This window comes from Vulpes lagopus, chromosome 1 (assembly GCF_018345385.1).
Source record: "Vulpes lagopus strain Blue_001 chromosome 1, ASM1834538v1, whole genome shotgun sequence".
Taxonomy (NCBI): domain Eukaryota; kingdom Metazoa; phylum Chordata; class Mammalia; order Carnivora; family Canidae; genus Vulpes; species Vulpes lagopus.
In genome coordinates this window covers 58170610-58191672 of record NC_054824.1, presented here as the reverse complement: position 1 = coordinate 58191672, position 21063 = coordinate 58170610, and positions in this window count along the sequence as shown.

The following is a 21063-nucleotide window of genomic DNA, read 5'->3' as shown; positions in this document are numbered from 1 at the left end:
GGAATATGACTGGGGTCATTAGGCCTGCCTGTTCCTACGTATGTCCCCCCATGTTGGGAATTCCAAATTCTTGCTAAATTTGCAGAAGGGAAATCAGAGAACTTGAATCCCTTTGCAACCACATGACTGTTTAGCAACTTTACGCCAAGAGCTCAGAGACTGGAGAAAACAGCTTCTAATGTCTGAGTCATTTTCCTATCTCTGACCTGCTCACACTGGGATATTTCTCTGGCCTTATCTAACATATGTACAGATTTTGCTGGTCTTTGAGAAAATTAATCTATAAATATTTCTTTTTTAATGTTCAGTAAGGAATTCTCCTAGCTATATGATTCTGGGCTTCCTTATCAGCTGCCATGAAACTTGATGATTGCAGACCCTAAAGAATCTAAAGTAGTAAAATATTTTCCATGGAGAAGTTAGAGTGGTGTATAAAATTGTGAAATGTGAAGTCTGGATATTATTGCTCTTATGGAAATGTTAAGCTACATAAGATTTTCGGGTGTCTTTTCTGACATCAGAAAAATCTTGAACTGGCTGGCAATGAGCCCATAGACACTTTGCATTCTTTTTTTTTTTTTAAAGATTTTATTTATTTATTCATGAGAGACACAGAGAGAGAGAGGCAAAGATACAGGCAGAGGGAGAAGCAGGCTCCTCGAGGGGAGCCTGATGAGGGACTTGATCCCAGGACTCCAGGATCACGCCCTGAGCTGAAGGCAGACGCTCAACCACACTGAGTCACTCTGGTGTCCTTAGAAGCATTCTTTAAAAAAAAAAATTATTGAGATATAACCTATATGCCATTGCTATGGCTCTCATTTCAAAGGTACCATTTAGCAATTTCTGGTTGACTTACAGAGTTGTGCAACTATCACCCCAGTCCAATTTTAGAACATTTCCATCACACCAAAGAAATTCCTCCTATCCATTAGGCAGACACTCCCCATTCCCACTCCTAGTCCCTGGCAACCACTAATCTACTTTCTTTCTCTATAAATGTACCTTTTCTAGAAATTGCACACAAATGGTAAATGGGTTCTTAAGAACAGATAATCATATCTCTGTTATTCATAAATTCATTCAACTACTTAACAATATGTATTATGCATGCTAGTTGCTTGTCCTAAAGCAAGTAAAAGAGTCTAGTTCCTGTCCAGATAGAAAGGCAGGAAGTTAAACAACTAAAACCAAGAAAAGTTTATGGTCTGTGAAAGGGAAGGCCCAAGGCTCTCTGAGAAAACTTATCTGGAGTTCATCAAGTAGTCTGGAGAAGTCAAAGGAGGCTTCTTGGAGGGAGTGGCATGTGAATGAAAACCCGAAGGGTAGGCTGGAGGTAAGCAGGAGAGTCAGGAGAGAATTCTGCAGGTCAGCCATAGGGAATGTGTGTTAAATTTGAGGGACCAAAGCAGGTTTGGCAAGGTTGAAATATGATGTATGTGAAGGAGCAAGGAAGGCCCGGAGACATGGTGACCATGGGGAGTGGCCTTGGAGGGTGCGTAAAGCCAGGTCACAATTGGCCATGGTGTTCTGAAGGCAATGAGAAGCCTCTGAGGAGCTTTAGGTAGGGCTGGATGTGACATCGCAAACAGACTGAAGCTTGGCAAGAATTGAGACGGGAAGATCAGTGAGCAAAGTGCTGGAGTCACCCAAGCAAGAGATGCCACTGGGAGGCAGCATAGCCACGTGGTTAAAAGCTTCTGATTTTTCCAAAGAAGACTTACAAATGGGCAACAGTTTTTCGGGGTGTCAGGGTACACAATTATGAAGGCTGGCAAATCCAAAATCTGCATAGCCAGTGTCCAGTTCAAGTCCACAAGGTAGCAAACTGTTAGAGTACCAGGAAGAGTGGATGTCTCAGTTAAAAGGCCATCAGGCAGGAGAATTCTTTCTTACTTGATGGAAAGCCACCCTTTTCTTCTATTCAGACCTTCAACTGATTGAATGAGGCCCACCCACATTATAGAAGGCAATTGGCTTACTCAGTTTATAAATTTAAATGTTAATTTCATTCAATAATACCTTCACAGAAAGACCTAAAATAATGTTTAGAAATAATAAAATTCCTGGGCACCCCATGGCCCAGTCAAATTGACACATAAAATTAATCATCACCTGGTTTAATAGGAAAGTGGTAGGTTAAGGGTGCCATTTTATAAAGGAGAGTCAGGGAAGATATCTCCAAGGAGAGGCCATTTGAATAGTGACCTAAATGAAGTATAAGCAAGATGCTGTGGTTGTGGTGACCCACTTGGTGGGTCATTTGAGGTGGAGGGAATAATGAGTATCTAGGACCAGTCCAGAACCTCTGAGCTGAGGTGAGAAGCCACTATGGCTGGAGCAGGAAGCCAGTTGGTGGGTGGGGGAAGGGTGCATCAGGGAAGACACTGAGGTTGGAGAGGTGGTCAGCACCAGGTTCATGTGAACTTTGTAGGCCACAGCGAAAATTGGGCATTTCATTTTAAGAGTCATGGAAAACTATTGCGGAGTTTTAAGCACATTTCTCTTGCTACTGTACTGAGAATAGGTTGTAGAGGGGCAAGCGTGGAAGCAGGGACCCCAGTATCTGAGGTTATTGCTATAATTAGACTAGAGATGATAGTATCTGGGGCTGTATTGAAGGCTATGAGAAGCAGTCAGATTATGGACATACTTTGGAGGGAGAGCAGAGGACCTGGTGGTACAATGAATGGGTATATTAATAGACACATTAATAGAAAATAGACAAATGCTCAGGATGTGCCCCATCAACCCTTTTTACAGACCTCCATTATGCCTGATGACAATTCAGCTTTCACAGAGGGAATCCTTTTTGCTGGCTGGGGTGGACTCTGTCAGGTGATTATTTTTCTGAATGGCTGTGGATGTGCTCACTCTTCTAGAAAAGTTGCTCTTGCTTTATTCACCACTATATGCTTCTGTCTGTTTGCCAGGAAAGCTATCTCTGCACGTGCTGCCTTCACTATATCTTCGTAGCTCAGCTTTGCTGTGCAAGAGCTTCTTGGCTAACTATCATAGACTTGTTTGTTTAGTTTTGTCTTATTTTTCTGAAGCCCTACAATGTTATTGAGGTATAATTCACATATATCAAATGCACAGAGCTTAGGTGAACAGTATAATGCATATACCTGTGAAATCTAAACCATAAACAGGATTAGAACATTCCCATTGCCCAAGAAATTCTCCCCATGCCCACTTCCATTCCATCTGTAGCACTCTGGTCCCCACCAACCAGTTCTGATACCTGTCACCATAAAGTAGTTTGGCGTAGTCAACTTCATATAAGGAAACCATTAGTATGCCTTCTTTTGTGTCTGGCTTCTTTCATTCAACACGATGTATTTGAGATTCATCTATGTTATTGTGTCAGTAGTTTGTTCCCTGAATGAATATAGCTTAATTTGTTTATTAATTCACCACTTGGTGGACATTTGAGTGGTTTAAAGTTTGAGGTCATTGTAATTAAACTGTAGTGAAGCATTATTCACAACAGCCAAGATGTGGAAATAACCTGAATGTCCACTGACAGATGAATGGATAAAGAAGATGTGGTGTATACACACAATGGAGTACTATTAAGCCTTACAAAGGAAGGAGATCCTTTGATATGGGACAACATGGCTGAATCTGGAGGATACTATGCTAAATAAAATAGGCCATCACAAAAGGAAAAATACTGCATGATTCCACTTATATGAGGTATCTAAACTAGCCAAACTCATAGAAGCAGAGCATAGAATGGTGACTGCCAGGAACTGGGGAGACAGGGAAATTGAGAGTTATTATTCAATGGGAAAAAAGTTGGAGTATGTATGGTGAATAAGTTCCAGAGACCTTCTGTACAACATTGTGCCTCTGCTTACCCATACTTTGTTTTACACTTAAAATTTTCCTAAAATCATAGATCTGATGTTAAATGTTTTTACTATAATAAAAAAATTGTGGTGAACATAGGGTACAGGACTTATTATTTACACATATTTTCATTTCTCTTTGGTAAATATCTAGGAATAGAATTGCTTGGTCACTGGGAAGTTGTATGTTAAATTTATTAGAGTTTTGTTTCAATTTAGCTTTCACATGTGGGAAGGCACACAGGACATCCACTTAGGACCTTCCTCATCAGACCTCAGAAGGAAAACAGTCCACAAGGATAGTGATAAAGACACAAATCATCATGAAGAGGAAGAGCAGAGGATCATGATAATGGTGATGTTTTTATAGTACTTGCCATGGATGGTTTTCTATGTATTAATTTATTAAATCCTTACCACAACACTGTTTATGTGTTTATCCTCATCTTATAGTTGAAGAAACTGAGGCTGGGAGATCTTAATTGATGTTCTCAAAGTGACTCAAACTCAAATTGAAAAAGCCCATGTTTTTCAACTAATTGTACCACCTCATAAAAGGGTTTGCTGTGGACATCATCTTTCACATTCTGACCATCCTTTCTTGAGTCTTCTTTGTGTCCAGTTTGCTTGGCACCTGCTCTCTGATGTCAGAAGTGTTGATTTCATGTCTGCCTGCCTTCAAGGTTTCTTAGATTAGTTTGTTTGCCCTCTCCAACCCCCTTCTGCCCCTGTTTCTTCCCCTGCCTTATCCCTACCCACTGTGCCCCACCCCTTCATCATCACCACACCTCCACCACCACAGCCCATTATAATTTACCTAAAGCCCATAAGCATGCACTCTTGAATCAACTTTTCTCAGTGGTTAAAAGGATCTTTCCTAAAAACTGCTTAATTGCTCTCCCAAATATTTTGTTGTTTTTGTGAAGAATTGTGCTCAGAATCATTATTATAATGAAAGTGCTTGACTCAATGTCCTGCTGAGTACAGACATGCCATTTTTGTGGGTACCTTTCTTCCATTTGATGGGGATTTCAAATAAATTCATTAAAAGTAGATTGTTATGACTTCATTTTACATTTTTCTTCTAGAAATATCTAATTAAATTAAGATAATTAACCCACATCTTGAGTTCTGATTTTTCAGCAATTAACTCCTACCTTGTAACAATACATTTAGGTTGTCATTTTCATTTACTTTAAATTAATCTCCATTAATTTAAGTTAGATTAGGCAGAAGGAAGTAGGAAATACAGCCATTAAGCAGGAACTAGGCTAAGGAATGGGAATTCTCTCTCTATATATTTTTTGAATTCTCTATATTTTTGAACAGAACCTCAAATCCAACTTCATATAAATTTCATATATTTCATAACTCCAATATCATGGGTAAAATAACAAATTCAGGTCATTTGTGGAGATACTTTTTCTTTAAAAATTGAAATTAATTTGTACAAACAATTATCTTTTGAGATATCTCCATAAGGTATAGGCACAGTTTAAATTATTTATAATTCATGCTCACTGAAATTTCCCTGAAATTTAAGAGATGATTTCTGTGAAGGCAAGGCTCTAGTGTTCAACTTGCTAGAAAGTGGGTGCCCTCTTGTGGACTATAGAACACCAAGGAAAGATTTCAGTCCTGAAGTCCTAAGTAGTCTAAACCTGTTAGATAGCCTTCATTCACCAAAGTACACACTGAATCCTTAGCACTGAATTATAAAACTAAATAAAACTTGGAAAGCAGATGGTTAAGCCTATTCAAGACATTATAGAACCTTAGAATTTGAGGGATAACATCATTTTACAGATAAGGAAACCAAAGTTCAAAGAAGTTGAGTGACTTGTCCTCAAACCATAAAACATCACACCCTGAGGTCCTGACAAGAATTGAAGACCCTTCATGAAAACAGTGTTAACATGCTGAGTAACCACACGGAAATATGCATCAAGAGAAACACATATACGTAGTATGGAAAACATAAAAACTTTTATTAATACTCTGCTGTTGTGCATTCCTTAAACATGCTTGAAGTTTCCCACTCCAAATAGAGTGGATTGCGGGGAAGCAGGTTAGGAGGGGACACAGTCGTGGAAGAGAATGGTGTTACTCACCTGAGGTGGGATGGACAGTCTTGGGGTGGGTGTGAAGTGGATGGTTTTGAGAGTTGATTATGAGGATGAGTCCACAGATTTACTGAGATTAATTGTTGGAAGAGAGAAGGCAGGGAGGGATAGTTCCTAAGTTTCTGGTTTGGGGCCATTGTGTGGATGATAATCAAGAAGTTGGCTCGAATGAACATTAGCTTGAAATGATGACCAAAAAAGTTAATGGTTGGGTTGTCTACATGTTTCTGTAGGATTAAACCACACAATATGAAACCTTTTGTGAAAGTGTGTGTCCACAAGGATATTTAATTGATAACAAGAATATTAGAGATGGAGATAGAGAAAGTCTATACCTGGCTTGCAAGTGTTGATGAGACTAAAAAAATAAAAAAATACATAAAAATAAAAAAATCAAGGTTATAACAGAAGGCTTGTTCTTCTTTTTTATTTTTCTTGGTAACTTTCATTATACCCTCATTTCAAGATGAAATTAGAATTTAGTAGCTCTAAATTACATAATAATTATGCTTAGTTTTTATTATGATTATTGATTCAAACCTTCTTTTTTGATGTTTATAACATCACAGCATTGGGGAGCAAATGGTTTCACCCCATTGGTCTTCTTTTCCATAATCTTGATACTTAGACAAAGGCAGTATTCTGAATATTTCAGGTGGATTATACCTTTGGAGAGGGGCTACATGTCAGATTCCTTGCTTAAAATATTATGCTTTCAAAAAAAAATATTATGCTTTCTAGGGGTTTCAGAATTTTTTTTTTTTTTTTTTTTTTTGGGGTTTCAGAATTTTATAGGAGGTTCCAAAAATGGTGGATTTTCAGGCATTGAGACACCTGATAAAGGACATGTCTTAGGGCTTAGAAGGGCCGAATACACGGTCTCAGATCACACTTGAAATCATCACCATTTTCCTCTCCTGGAGCAAAAGGGAAAAAGCAGATAGAACATGGACTGTGCCATCAGACAGAGGTGAATCTGAGAACTGGTTATGGCTTACTGTATGACCTTGTATAAATTATTAACTTTCCTTGGTCAGAATTTTCTCATCGATAACGTAGATGATAGTGATGATACCCATGTGGTATTAGCCTTTTTGGGTGACTATAACAAAATGCTAAGATGGGGGCTTCAATAAGAGAAATCTGTTTTCTCACAGTTCTGGAAGCTGGAAAGATCAAGATGAAGGTGCCAGCAAATTTGATTTCTGGTGAGAGCGTCCTTCCTAGATTGTGGATGGCTAATTTCTTGCTCTCTCTTCCCGTGACCTTTCCTCTATGCATGTGTTCAGAAAGAGAGAGTGCTTCCCTGATATCTTTTCTAAGGATCAGGGCCTTGCCCTTATGATTTCACCTAGCCTTAATTGTTTCTTTGGAGGCTCCATCTCCAAAAACAGCCACACTGGGGCTAGAGCTTCAACATTTGAATTTAAGGGTGATGATGGTTGACACACACATTCCATCCATAACATACATCCGAGGGCTTGAGTGAAGATTAAGTGAAATGATGCTGCAAACTGGCTGTTCTCATTGCAGCACACTGATAATACAAGCTGACTTATTTTGTTCCTTAAGAGACCTGTCACATCTATTGTGTTCTTCCTACCTGTTAGCTCATTTGAAGAAATTATTACTGGAAACATATTTTGCCACTCTTGCTAAATGTATTATTACTCATATGATAGCACCTAACAGGGACAGGAAGAATGGACCTTGCTTTTCCCATATTATTTGTCCTAACATTCCTCACTTTTTAATTCCTTTTGTAAGCCACAAAACCATAGTGTAATTATTTTGTTTTCCTCTTTTTCTTTTTCTTTTTTTTTAAAGAAAAAAGTACTAACTTTGGGCTTTGTTCTTCTTTTTCTTTAGGTGTAAATTTAGATTATTTATTTAAGATGTATGTTGGTTCTCTAGGTAGGCTTTTATCATTCCAAACTTCCCTTTTAAAACTTCTTTTCCTTGGGATGCTGGGTAGTTCAGTGGTTTGAGCGTCTGCCTTTGGCTCAGGGCGTAATCCCGGGGTGCCGGCATCGAGTCCCACGTCAGGCTCCCTGCATGGAGACTGCTTCTCCCTCTGCCTGTGTCTCTGTGTTTCTCATGAATAAATAAATAAAATCTTAAAAAAAAAAAAACAAACTGCTTTTGCTTTATCCTATGAATTTTGTTAAGGTGTATTTCCATTTCCTTTCCTTTTTTTTTTTTTAAATTCCTTTCTAGTCATTTTGGCCCAAAGGGATCTGTAAGAGTAGTTCAAAACAATGCTTCCTTATTTAAAGACCAAAATAGTCTTTTGTGCCTGCTTTATAACCCTAAGTCTGAGATAATAATTGCTGGGCATTTTCAGAGGTGTTTTTTTTTTTTTTTTTTTTTTTTTAGCCTAGGTAGTTTCATCAGTGTCCTCTGCAACCTGATAGACTCTAGCAACCCTTTATGTGCTAATAGTGGAATTTCTGGCAGTTTAACAAATGAAAACTTGTAACTCCACAGAATTTTCTTTTTTTTTTTCTTTTCTTTTTTTAGAGAGAGAGAGAGAGAGAGAGAGAGTGTTTGAGAAATCAGGAGAGGAAGAGAAAGAATCTGAAGCAGGACAATGTAGGGGTTGATCTCACAACCTTGAGATCATGGCCTGAGCTGAAACCAAGAATCACATACCTGACTTACTATCTCAAGTGCCCCAAAATTCCATAGGATTTTCATAACACATGCAATTGAGAATCTATTTTCAATTGTTAACATCCCATGATAGTCAACATTGTATGGCATTAAATATTTTTCTTGAATAGCTTTTAATGGAATTTCAACTGAAAGTCTCCTACTTAGTTCACCATTTAAAGCATGGTATACAACTCTGGGAAACGAATAGGGGCGGTGGAAAGGGAGGTGGGCGGGGGGTTGGGGTGACTGGGTGATGGGCACTGAGAGGGGCACTTGATGGGATGATCACTGGGTGTTATGCTATATGTTGGCAAATTGAACTCCAATAAAAAGAAATTAAAAAAATAATAGTTTGGTATAGGAAAGAATGGCTCCAACAGTATTTGTTGTGATTTGATAACATTAAATATATTGACTGTATTGAGCCATATTTGGGTGTTGTAAACTATTTTTTAAGTTTTTGTTTTAATTCCAGTTAGTTAACATATAGTGTTACATTAGTTTCAGATGTACAATACAGTGATATATGTATTTCTGTTTTTGCTTGTCTTAAGGTATTTTTTTTATTTTTCCTTTGAGTTTTTTTATTAACCTATTGATAACTTGGTAGCATGTTATTTCATCACATATTTGTGATTTTTTTTCAGTTTTCTCTAGAAATTGATTTCTAGTTTCATATCACTGTGGTTGGAAAAGGGACTTGATATGATTTCAGACTTTTTAAATTTATCGAGACTTGTGATCTATACTGGAGAACCTTCCATGTGCACTTGAGAAGAATGTGTATTCTGCTGACTTTGGATGGAATAATGTGTATTTTATCTATTAAGTCCATCTATTCTAATGTATCATTTAAAAAATTATTTATTCAGAGAGAGGGGCAGAGACACAGGCAGAGGAAGAAGCAGGCTCCATGCAGGAAGCCCGACGTGGGACTTGATCCCAGGTCTCCAGAATCACACCCTTGGCTGGCTGCAGGCGGCACTAAACAGCTGCGCCACCGGGGCTGCCATCTAATGTGTCATTTAAGGCCAGTGTTCACTTACTGATTTTCTAGATGATCTCATCCATTGATGTACATGGAGTATTAAAGTCCCCTATGATTATTGTATTGCTGTCACTTTCTCTCCCTTTATGTCTGTTGATATTTCCTTTATATGTTTAAGTGCTTCTATAATAAGTGCATACCTATTTACAAATATTATATCCCCTTCTTACACTGACTACATTATCATTATATAGTGCCCTTCGATAACTTTTTTACAGTCTTCATTTTAAACTCTATTTTGCCTGGGATGCCTGGGTGACTCAAAGGTTGAGTGCCTGCCTTTGGCTCAGAGCATGATCCCGGGTCCCAGGTTATCGAATCCCACATCCGGCTCCCTGAGAGGAGCCTGTTTCTGTCTCCTCCTGTGACTCTGCCTCTCTCTGTGTGTCTCTCATGAATAAATAAACAAAATCTTTAAAAATAATAATAAAAAAATAAAGTCTATTTTGTCTGATATGTGTAGTTTCCCTAGCTTTCTTTTCTTTTCCATTTGAATGGAACATCTTTCTCCATACCTTCAATTTTAGCCTGTGGGTGTCTTTACAGCTGAAGTACATCTCTTGTAGGCAGGACCTAGACAGATCTTGGATTTTTGTTTGTTTGTTTGTTTATCCATTCAGGTGTTCTCTGTCTTTGGAACAGAGAATTTAGTGCATTTACACTGAAAGTAAATATGGATAGGTATGTACTTATTGCCATTTTGTTCACTGGTTTTTTTTTTTTTGTATTTTTTTTGTATATTTTTTTATTGGAGTTTGATTTGCCAACATATAGTATAACAACCAGTGCTTATCCCATCATGTACCCTACTCAGTGCCTGTCACCCAGCCACCCCAACCCCCTGCCCACCTCCCTTTCCACCACCCCTTGTTCGCGTCCCAGAGTTAGGAGTCTCTCATATTCTCTCACCCTCTCTGATTTTCCCACTCATTTTCTCTCCTTTCCCCTATAATCCCTTTCACTATTTTCTATATTCCCTGTATGAGTGAAACCATACAATGTTTGTCCCTCTCTGATTGACTTACTTCACTCAGCATAATACCCTCCAGTTCCATCCACGTCAAAGCAAATGGTAGGTATTTATCGTTTCTAATGAAAGATCTAAATGTGAGGCAACAATCCATAAAAATACTAGAGAAGAACGCAGGCAGCAACCTTTTTGAACTCAGCCACAGTAACTTCTTCAAGATACATCTATGAAGGCAAGGGAAACAAAAGCAAAAATGAACTATTGGGAATTAAGATAAAAAGCTTCTGCACAGCAAAAGAAATAGTCAACAAAACTAAAAGATAACCTACAGAATATTTGCAAATGACATATCAGATAAAGAGCTAGTATCCAAGATCTTTAAAGAACTTATTAAACTCAACAGCAAAGAAACAAATAATCTAATCATGAAATGGGCAGAAGACATGAACAGACATTTCACCAAAGAAGACCTACACACGGCCAATAAGCACATGAGAAAATGCCCCGCATTACTTGCCATCAAGGAAATACAAATCAAACCATAATGAGATACCACCTCACCCCAGTGAGAATGGGGAAAATTAACAAGATAGGAAACAACATATGTTGGAGAGGATAGGGAGAAAGGGGAACCCTCTTGCACTGTTGGTGGGAATGTGAACTGGTACAGCCACTCTGGAAAACTGTGGGGGGGTTCCTCAAAGATTTAAAAACAGAGCAAACCTATGACCCAGCAATTGCACTACTGGGTGTTTACCCCAAAGATACTGATGTAGTGAAAAACCAAGACACCTGCACCCCAATGTTTATAGCAGCAGTGTCCACAATAGCCAAGTTGTGGAAGGAGCCTCGGTGTTCATCAAAAGATGAATGGATTTTTTGCCTGTTCTGTAGTTTCTCTGTTCTTTCCTTCTCTTGTTCTCTTCCCTTGTGACTTGATGATTTTTTTTTACTGTTAGGCTTAGATTCCTTTCTTCTTATCTTTTGTATATCTACTATAGGTTTTTGTTAGTTGTTATTATGAGGCTCTCATTCTATGCATATGGCAATCTATTTTAAGTTGATAGCAGTTTAAATTAATGCATTCTAAAACTCTACGTTATTTCCCCCATGGTATGTTTTTAATGTCACATTTTACATCTTTATATTTTTTGTATCCCTTAGCTGATTATTGCATTTATAGTTATTTTTACTACTTTCACTTTTTAACCTTTATTTTAGCTTTATAAGTAATTAATCCACTACTTTTACTGTATATTTACCTTTGCCAGTGAGATTTATACTTTCATATGTTTTCTTATTACTAATTAATGTCCTTTCTTTTCAACTTAAAGAAGTCCCTTTAACTTTTCTTGTAAGGTTAGTTTAATGCCAATAAACTCCTTTAGCTTTTGCTTATCTGGAAAGCTCTATCTCTTCTTCAAATTTGAGTGTTAATCTTTCCAAGTAGAATATTCTCAGTTAGAAGTTTTTCCCTTTCAGCATTTTGAGTGCATTCTGCTATCTCCTTTGCCCTGCAAAATCTCTGCTGAAAACTGCTGATAGTCTTATGGGGCTTCTTTGTATGTAACAAGCTTTTTCTCTTGCTGATTTTAAGATTTTCTCTTTAATTTTTAGCATTTTAATTATAATGTGTCCTGGTGTGAATTGTTTTGGATTCATCTTATTTGGAGCTCTCTGGCATTCCTGGATCTGGCTGTCTGTTTCCTTCCCAAATGATGGAAGTTTTCAGGCATTATTTCTTCAAATAAGCTTTCTATCCCTTTCTCTGTCGCTTCTCCTTCTGGGAACCCTATAATGCAAATGTTATTCTGTTCGATGTTTTCCTGTAGGTCTCTTAAGCTATCTTCACTATTTTAAATTCTTTTTTTCTTTCTGCTGCTCTATTTGGGTGAGTTCCACTGCCTTATGTTCTAGGTAACTTATCCTTTCTTCCGATTCATCCATCTGCTATTAAATATTTCAGTTTAATGGCAATTATTGTATTCTTCAGCTCTGTATCTTCTGCTTGCTACTTTCTTGTATTTTCTATCTCAGTTGAAGTTCTTACTGTATTTATCCATTTTTCTCTCAAGTTCAGTAAACATTTTTACTACCATTACTTTAAATTCTTTATCAGGTAAATTGCTAATTTCTGTTGCCTTATGGGTTTTTCCCTGAGGTTTCATCTAATTCTTTCATTTGGAACATATTCCTCTGCCTCATTTTTCTACTCTCCCTGTGTTTATTTCTATGTATTGGACAAAACATCTATTTCTCTTATTCTTCAAGGAGTGGCCTTGTATAGGAGATGAGACTTAATCTTTCAACTTTGCCCTAGCTCTTTGTTGTGTCTTAAACCTTTGGATTGTCCAAGCAGCTTGATTTATTCTTGATAGATCCCAGTTGTTAAAGGTGTGCCAAGACCTATCAATTTTTCAAAGGGGAGGGCAAGGTGTAACTCAGTCAGCATTTAGTTTCAGGTTGATTGGAAGCCAGACTTTAGCAGAAGCTTTTAAAGTATGCAAATGTATATAGTCCTGTGGGACTGCAGTGGTAACCCCTGCTGGCCTCAAGACCAGAGATCTGGGGACATCCCCTGGGTTAAAAGCTCCTTTCTGGGAGATACCAGGAGCTATAGCAATACCAAGGCAGAGCACAGACATGGCATTTTCCAGCCATTTCCCTGAGAGCTCCTCCATAAACTCTAGATATCTGGAAAACTTGAATTCTACCTCTTAGGCTGAAGCTCAAAGACAAGTAAATAGGCCTTTTTCATAGAAAATGGGGTGTATTTTTTGTCTGCTGCTTATGTAGTTCCCTGGCAAAAACTCTCTCTCTAATTACAGTGACAGACCCTTGGGACCCAGGAATATAAGGCTCTTGACCACCAAAGCCAGGCAATCAAGGATCATCTCCCGTGTGGGCTGCATGTGCCCACCATCTTTAGCAGGGCTAGGGCCCACCCACTGGCACTGGCAAGGTAGAGGAACAGCACAAAAATGATTCCTGCCAGTGCCCGCATCCCTGAAGAGAGTATCAACAGGCCTCTGCTCTTCTGGAAGATGCTTTAAGATCAGCAAGTCAGGACACCTGTCCCAGTTGGACATCTGCCTTTGGCTTAGGTCGTGATCCTGGGATCCTAGGATCGAGTTCCATATCAGGCTCTCTGCAAAAAGGCTGCTTCTCTCTCTGCCTATGTCTCTGCCTCTCTCTCTATGTCTCTCATGAATAAATAAATAAAATATAAAAAAAAAAAGATCAGCAAGTCAATCTTCTTCACACAGAGTCTGGGTACTTGTCAAAATGCTAGTGCAAAACTAGTGTTTTTGCACTAGTCTCTGGAATGAGTGAGTCTGTATGCAAATGCTTTAAGAAATTTATTTCCTGAACATGAGCTCCCCATTTGTTTTCAAAGCTATACATTTTGGGGGGCTCATCCCTCCAGTGCAGATCCTAAGGGTTGGGGTGCCTGATGTGGGGCATGAACCCTTCAGTTCTCAAGGAGAAGCTCTGAATTTATGAGACCCCTCCTAATTGTGGGTTGCTATACTATGGGTGGGGTTTGGGGTGAGACCATGTCTCTGCCACTCCTACGCATCTGGATGTATCCCTTTTACTAATTGTTGTGAGCAGCTGTTCCACTAGTTTTTAGGTCTTTTCAGAAGGAATTGATCCATACGTAGTTGTAGATTCAGTGTATCTACAGGAGGAGGTAAGTTCAGAATCTTCCTATGATGCCTTGAAGAGTCCTATCCTGTTTCCCTCTTAAAGAGTTAATTCTGCAATTTTAGGATCTTTGGCTAAAGGACTTCAAACCATCTTCACCTTTGGGACATGCTTTCAGAGAGTGGGGGAATAAGAGATCATTTTAAAATTACATTCCTTTAAAACAAATAAGACAACTCAATACATTTCATTCACAATTCTACTTGTTGGAATTTGTTCTAAGGCAATAACCCAAAGTACATAAAATTGTAAATGCAAAGATAATTACTGTAGCATTGACTGTGATAAGCAAAATCAACCAAAAATAACTTCTATATCCACTACTTGGTAGTTAAATCATGTATATCCATTCAGTGGAATTTTATGTAGCCCCTGAAAAGCATGTTGTTAAAAAATTTCTACTGACGTGGGGAAGCATTTATTATGGAGAAAATTCTAGGACATATACCAAGATGCTAACAGTGATTATTTGGGGGTACTGAGATTTCCTACATTGTTTTTGAGTGTTTTGTATTGAATAACTAGTAAGTTTATAAAATAAGCAATTAAGTTTATAACTATAAATTAAATTTATAAGAAAACCAAATAAACATTATTTTTAAAAAGCCAAGGCATCTGAGAACCCACAATTTTCTTGGCAGGGTTGTGCATTGGTGGGAGCCTATTGAAGGAAGATTGAGCACTTATCAACATTCTAAAAAAGGGTAATTTAGGAAAAATAGATGACATTCTAACTCATGGTTCCCTTGAAAGACCTATAGCCAAAATTTAAGTGAATAAAAATTTATATTATTATAAAATATACATATAGAAATAAATGTTTTTTAAAAATGAAAGGTAACTGACTTCATGTCAAAAGTGTGATTTGTGGTTATTTTTCTCCTCTTTTTAATGTATTTTTAAATTTTAAATATTAAATACTCCATAATGGGCGTATTTTAGACTCTATTTTTTTCCTGACCCAGTAAATGAAGAGCCTGAACTCTTCAGGAAAAGCTAAGGACCTTGGGGACAAAAATGTATGTTCTTCTTGGTCTCCTCAGCATCCACCCTGGACCCAAGTACAGGTTGGTAACTGTATCAAATACCAGCTGAAATGGTTACTATATCAAGCTGGATTCCTGTGCTACTCACATTCCTTCTTAGTGTGCAGAATTGCAAAGTCACATATTAAACTGTCAAATAAATAAAATTAAAAAATGAGTAGCAGTAACTATGCCTTTCAGAATTGAGAAGAGAACATTTCTGTTTCTTCAGGAAAACAGTTGGCAGTAAAGAAATAAATCCCTGGATGAGAATCAAGAGCTTTTCTAAATATACAGCCAACCATCAATTGCTTATTTGGTTTTGTGACCAGGATCCATGGATCCACCCTCAGCATTTGTCTCTCATCCAGCCAAACAAGGGATGTGGACTTGTTAATCATGTAGGATGGGTGGTGATTGGGAAAAAGCTTCAGAGCATATTGTTTCCATTGGCTCAGCCACTTGATGGTCCAAATCCAAAGCAGATGGTTGGGTCTTCTCTAAAACATGTGGTTCCAGGGCCATGAAGCCTGGAGCCTCAGAGGCTGCCCTTCTTACAAGAAGGTCAAAACCCAAGCTATTATGAAACCTATGAAATTGTTACACTATATGTTGGCAAATTGAACTCCAATAAAAAATATACAAAAAAAAAATTCATTCAAGGTCTCTGACATGGAGATAGCATAGTCCTCGGTACAGAAGCAATAACAGTTAAAGTACATCTTTACAAAGCATTTGATACAGCATAAAGCATTTCTCTATATTTAAAATTCTCTTGACTGAGTATAAAAGAGGCAAAACAAGTCTCACTAGCCCCATATTATAAAAGAATAAGCCAAAACATAGATGGAGTATTTTGCCCAACATTATCCGGTACATTCATGGAAGAGGTGGAATGTGAACCTCAGGTTTCCTGATTTCTTTTTAAGTCGCTTTTATTGAGATATAATTTACACGCAACAAAATCTACCAATTTTAAGGGTACAATCTCTTGATTTTTGAGAATTTATACAGTTATATAATCACCCACATGGGATACAAAATATTTTCATTTTTCCATGTTTCTTTTTGTCCTTGGTCGCCAGTCTCCTTCTATTTCCACACTTTGGTCCCTGGCAACTGACAAATTAGTTCTATTACTATAGTTGTGCCTTTTCTGGCATTTGATATAAATGGAATCATACAGCATATGGTCTTGTATCTGACTTTGAAAACTCTGCATAACACTTCTGAGATTGATCCCTGTTACTGTGTGTGCCTGTAGTCCAACTGTTTTTTATTGCTTAGTAGTATTCCATGGTGACAGTATTTTTATTGTGCATTCTATTTTATTCTAGTAGAATTCTGATGTCAGATATGACTACATCACAATCTGTTCATCTATTTACCTTTGATCCATCTTTACTTTGGGATCTACTAAAATGCTGAGAGATGCTTGCCCCCTACCCATGATGTTCACTTCCATCTAAGCTCCACGAGAACAAGAAGAATGTCTGTCTGATTTATGGCTGCTTTCCCAATTACTAACACAATGCCTGGCACCAAGGATGTGCTCAATAAAAAATTTGTGGTTGAATGCATGGATGGACAAATGAATGAATAAATGAACACAATATGGTAGTCTGGCTAATCAACTGAGGAGGGAGACTGCCCTGGGAAGAGAACCATATCATTAAACTCATTTTGATAGTTTTCAGATTCTGGGTACTATCTACAACCTTTCTGAGTTCACTTCTTCTAAAATGGGGACAATAATTATTATCTTATGAGATTGTTATGAGACTTTAATGCAATGGTTTATGTAAAGCATCTTACACAGGGCCTTCCAGGTCTTAAGTGCCTAATAGTTTATCTGGGTTAATAGTTTACCATAAAAATTGCTATTTGGATAAGATGAAATGTGTTCAAGGTAGGAAACTTTGTAGGCAGTTAGCAAACTACTCTTCCCAGAAATTTAACTGAAAAACCCAAGGTGTGGCTAATGTTTCTCCTTTCCTGTTATGTAGACACTTAGCCCATCCATTCACAGACTTCAGTGGCCAGCATCCTTGCTTGCATGTTTATGTAGAGCTGTCTTCATGTCTATTTTGCAAAGTGGCTGTCATAATAGTCTTCCCATTCTTACCATTGATAATTAGAAGATGAATTTCTGTTTACAAATTTAATTCAGCACATGAATGGGAGCAAACTTGCTGCTCATTCAGGAAGACTTCTTAGCTAATCTACTTACTTTGACTAATTACCTTTAGAATTTCCAATAATGCCCCAAACAAATGCCCTCCCATTACCTTCCCCCTGTGCTAACTCAGATTCCTATTAAGGTGTCAGATAATGCAACTGGCCCTGAATAAAGCTGTTGGCCACTTGTATGAAAGAATCTGCTGTCCCCAAAACAATTTTGTGGTTTTCAAGGGGGAAATGAGATTAGAATTCCCATTTGTTTTCTAAGAGGGTTAGCTTTTTTGTTCTCTGGATCAAGTTACACGTGTGACTTACCATCATCTTGCTTCCATTAAATGACCTCAAAACTGAACGCATTCTCCCAGGACAAAGAAAAATCCCCAAACCAAGCTACACCCATTCGTTCTCCAATATCATCTATTTCTGAAGAATTTCATCTGTCTATGCTTGCTTCACCCCAGCCTGTAGCTTTGGCATTATTCTCTATGACTAACATTGTCTTCCTCCTTCAAACACTTTGGAGTCGAAGAATCCTCAGATGACCAGGAAGGTCTTTGTAGCTAATAATTAAGTGTCCCTTTTGCAATTTAAGCTTGCTTCTTTGTACTCTAACTTCAGGGACAATAGTGTTGAAATAAATTTCCAAGTCTAATGGAGACACTCTTGTCCAGGGCGCCATATCAGTAAATTGAACTTCTGTGATCTTGTAAGCACTCCACTTGACCAGAAATGCAGTATATGCAGTCAGCCAATCCCCAAACGCCAAGCCAGCTCAGGGCTCTATACTTATTTATTTGCTCCTTGATCTCTCTAAATAAGGTCAGATATGCCACCCTAGTTGATCATGCCATTTCTGTGTTGCTGCTTCTAATGCTTTGTAAAATTCACTCTTGCCCCAAATCTCTTGGGAAGAGCACTCCACTGCTTATGAGGTGCAGTGTCCTCCCAATCTGTGGACTGTTTTCCCTTGGATAGAAGACATCAAACTTATTGCCCAGTTGTTTTAGTTTTGTCATTTGACAGTAGAAAACAGACCTCTTTCTCTTTTGAATCACATTTCCTTTCAAAGGAAAGCCCATTCCCAACTGTGTCTTCCCTTTACTCAACAATTGCCATGTGTTTTTGGTCTTCCTCCCAGATGCCATGGTCTACCTTGGCTTCTTGGGCAGTAATGACTCTTGTAATTAGCAGAGGTTATAGACTTTTCCTAAAATCAGGGAGTAATCCTGTAGCTCTCCACTGAGTCTGTTTCAACTGCAAGTACTGTATGACGGTTCAATAAATCGGAAAAGAATTGGCAAACAGTAAAGTAAGCCTTTTGCCTGATTCTTCTTCACAGCATGAAATACGGACGACCATGTGCTCTTTAGGTCCTGTAGAGGTGGAAAAGCTGAAAGCATGTCCATTTAATGCCCACCTAGACATGGAGGGTAGCTTATCAAGGATCTCAGTACCCGGGAGAGTAGGAAGTCTCTGCTTGACTCTTCAGTGGAGACCTCCACTGGAATTGGTCTTGGTGCAAAATGGAGTTGCCAGTAAAGGGCAGTGGGTTGCACATTTTCCATGTAGGATTCACCCTCATGCTTATTAAAAATGTGAATATTCAAGCTGCAACCCAGAGAGGCTGTTCCTGGAGGTGTTCTGAAGTAGATTTCTGCCTAATTCTTAATGTCTTATATGTACCCAGTAGGAAACTAAAGGCTGCTATGATCTCTTGATTTTCTTATAAAAAGGGAATTGAGGGTAAGCTAATCTACTAAGCATTATCAGAGTGGAAGCATCTGGTTAACATCAACTCCCTAGAGCCCTGTTTATCATGGTGTATTCCATAGACTACCTGCATTGGAATCATGAAACTGCTTATTGAAAACATAGATTCCTGGCTCTTATCCCTGATGTGAATTAGAATGTCCAAATTCCAGGCCCAAGAATCTGTACTTTAACACACTTCCCCAGGGATTTCAAAAGACATTATTGCTTGAGAAATGTTTTCCTATGGGCTAAGTCTTCTTAGTAAATGATAGGAGATGGACGCTATGAAATACGGGTCCTGCATGTTGCCGCTTGGTGTGGTGGAGGCCTCATCCCTGGGCTGCTGAGGCTAGTCGTAGGTAGAGAAAACTGCCTCTCACATGGTATTTTAGGAGCATTGCCAGAAGCTGTGTGGCTTTGGGCAGCTTTCCTAATCTTTCTGTGTCAGTTTCTCAATCTTTAAAACGGGCATAATAGGGATCCCTGGGTGGCGCAGCGGTTTGGCGCCTGCCTTTGGCCCAGGGCGCGATCCTGGAGACCCGGGATCGAATCCCACGTCGGGCTCCCAGTGCATGGAGCCTGCTTCCCCCTCTGCCTGTGTCTCTGCCTCTCTCTCTCTCTCTCTCTCTCTGTGACTGTCATAAAAAAAAAAAAAAACGGGCATAATAATAGAGCCTGCTTCATAGAATTGTTGTGAGGATTAAATGAATAATTATGCTTTAAATCCTCAGAACAGTGTCTGGCCCACAGCAAAAACTATGAATGTGTTGGTTGCTGCTGCTGCTATTTCTGTTATAATTGTTACCCCAGTTTCCACCGTCTGGGGTATCCATTCTCTAAAACCCAGGAGTCACCAAACTATGGCCCTTTACCTACCTGTTTTTGTAAATAAAGTTTTATTGGAATGCAGCCATGCTAATTCCTTTATGTTAATATATTTGGCTGCTCTTCTGCTAGTAACAGAGAGTGAAACGGTTGCTACAAGGACCATATGACCCAAAAAGCCTAAAATATTTACTCCTTGACCCTTTTTAGATAAAGTTTGCTAAATCTTGCTCTAAATGCTTCTGGGCCTCTGTTAAATGTTGATCACCTGGAGGAACAGCAAAGGGAGTAGTGTCAGAGGTTAGCTGATAGTCTGATAGTCTGTCTGTTCAGGGCAAGTCCTGTGAGTGAAGCAAAAAAGTGGCAAGTGGACAAAGCAGAGGGCAGAGAACATCCCTGAGAAGAGCTTGGAGGGATAGGCTTTTCCCAGTCCGGAGGAGGTCCTGGCCTCAGCTTTTATGAAGCTGGAGCCTGTCTGACCACAGGAGAGGGCTTTCCTTTTCCCCCCCACCAATGGATTTTCTCTTCCAATCTTCATACCACTTTCTCAATTGGTCAGTTTGTAAAATGTCATCACTGAAACCAAAACAAACCACTCATCCGATAGCTTCAGAGAAAATTTTATTTCACTGTATTTCGTCCAACAGGACGACTAAGTGCCTACCAGGTGCCAGACACTGCGACAGGTACAGAAAATAAAACATGGCCCTTGCCCTGTGGAGTGCCTAATGTATCTTTGATCTGCAAAGCCATAAACTCTTCAAACCCAGGACTTACGACTCCAGCCTTGCTCATTGGACACCCTGGGACATAAAGTGCCTAGGATTGCAAATAACTGGTAACTAATTAACACCCAGAGTCAAGATCATAAAAAGAAAAATCACCTGGGGCAGGTTTTGTCTGTTGAAGACCTATGATCCTA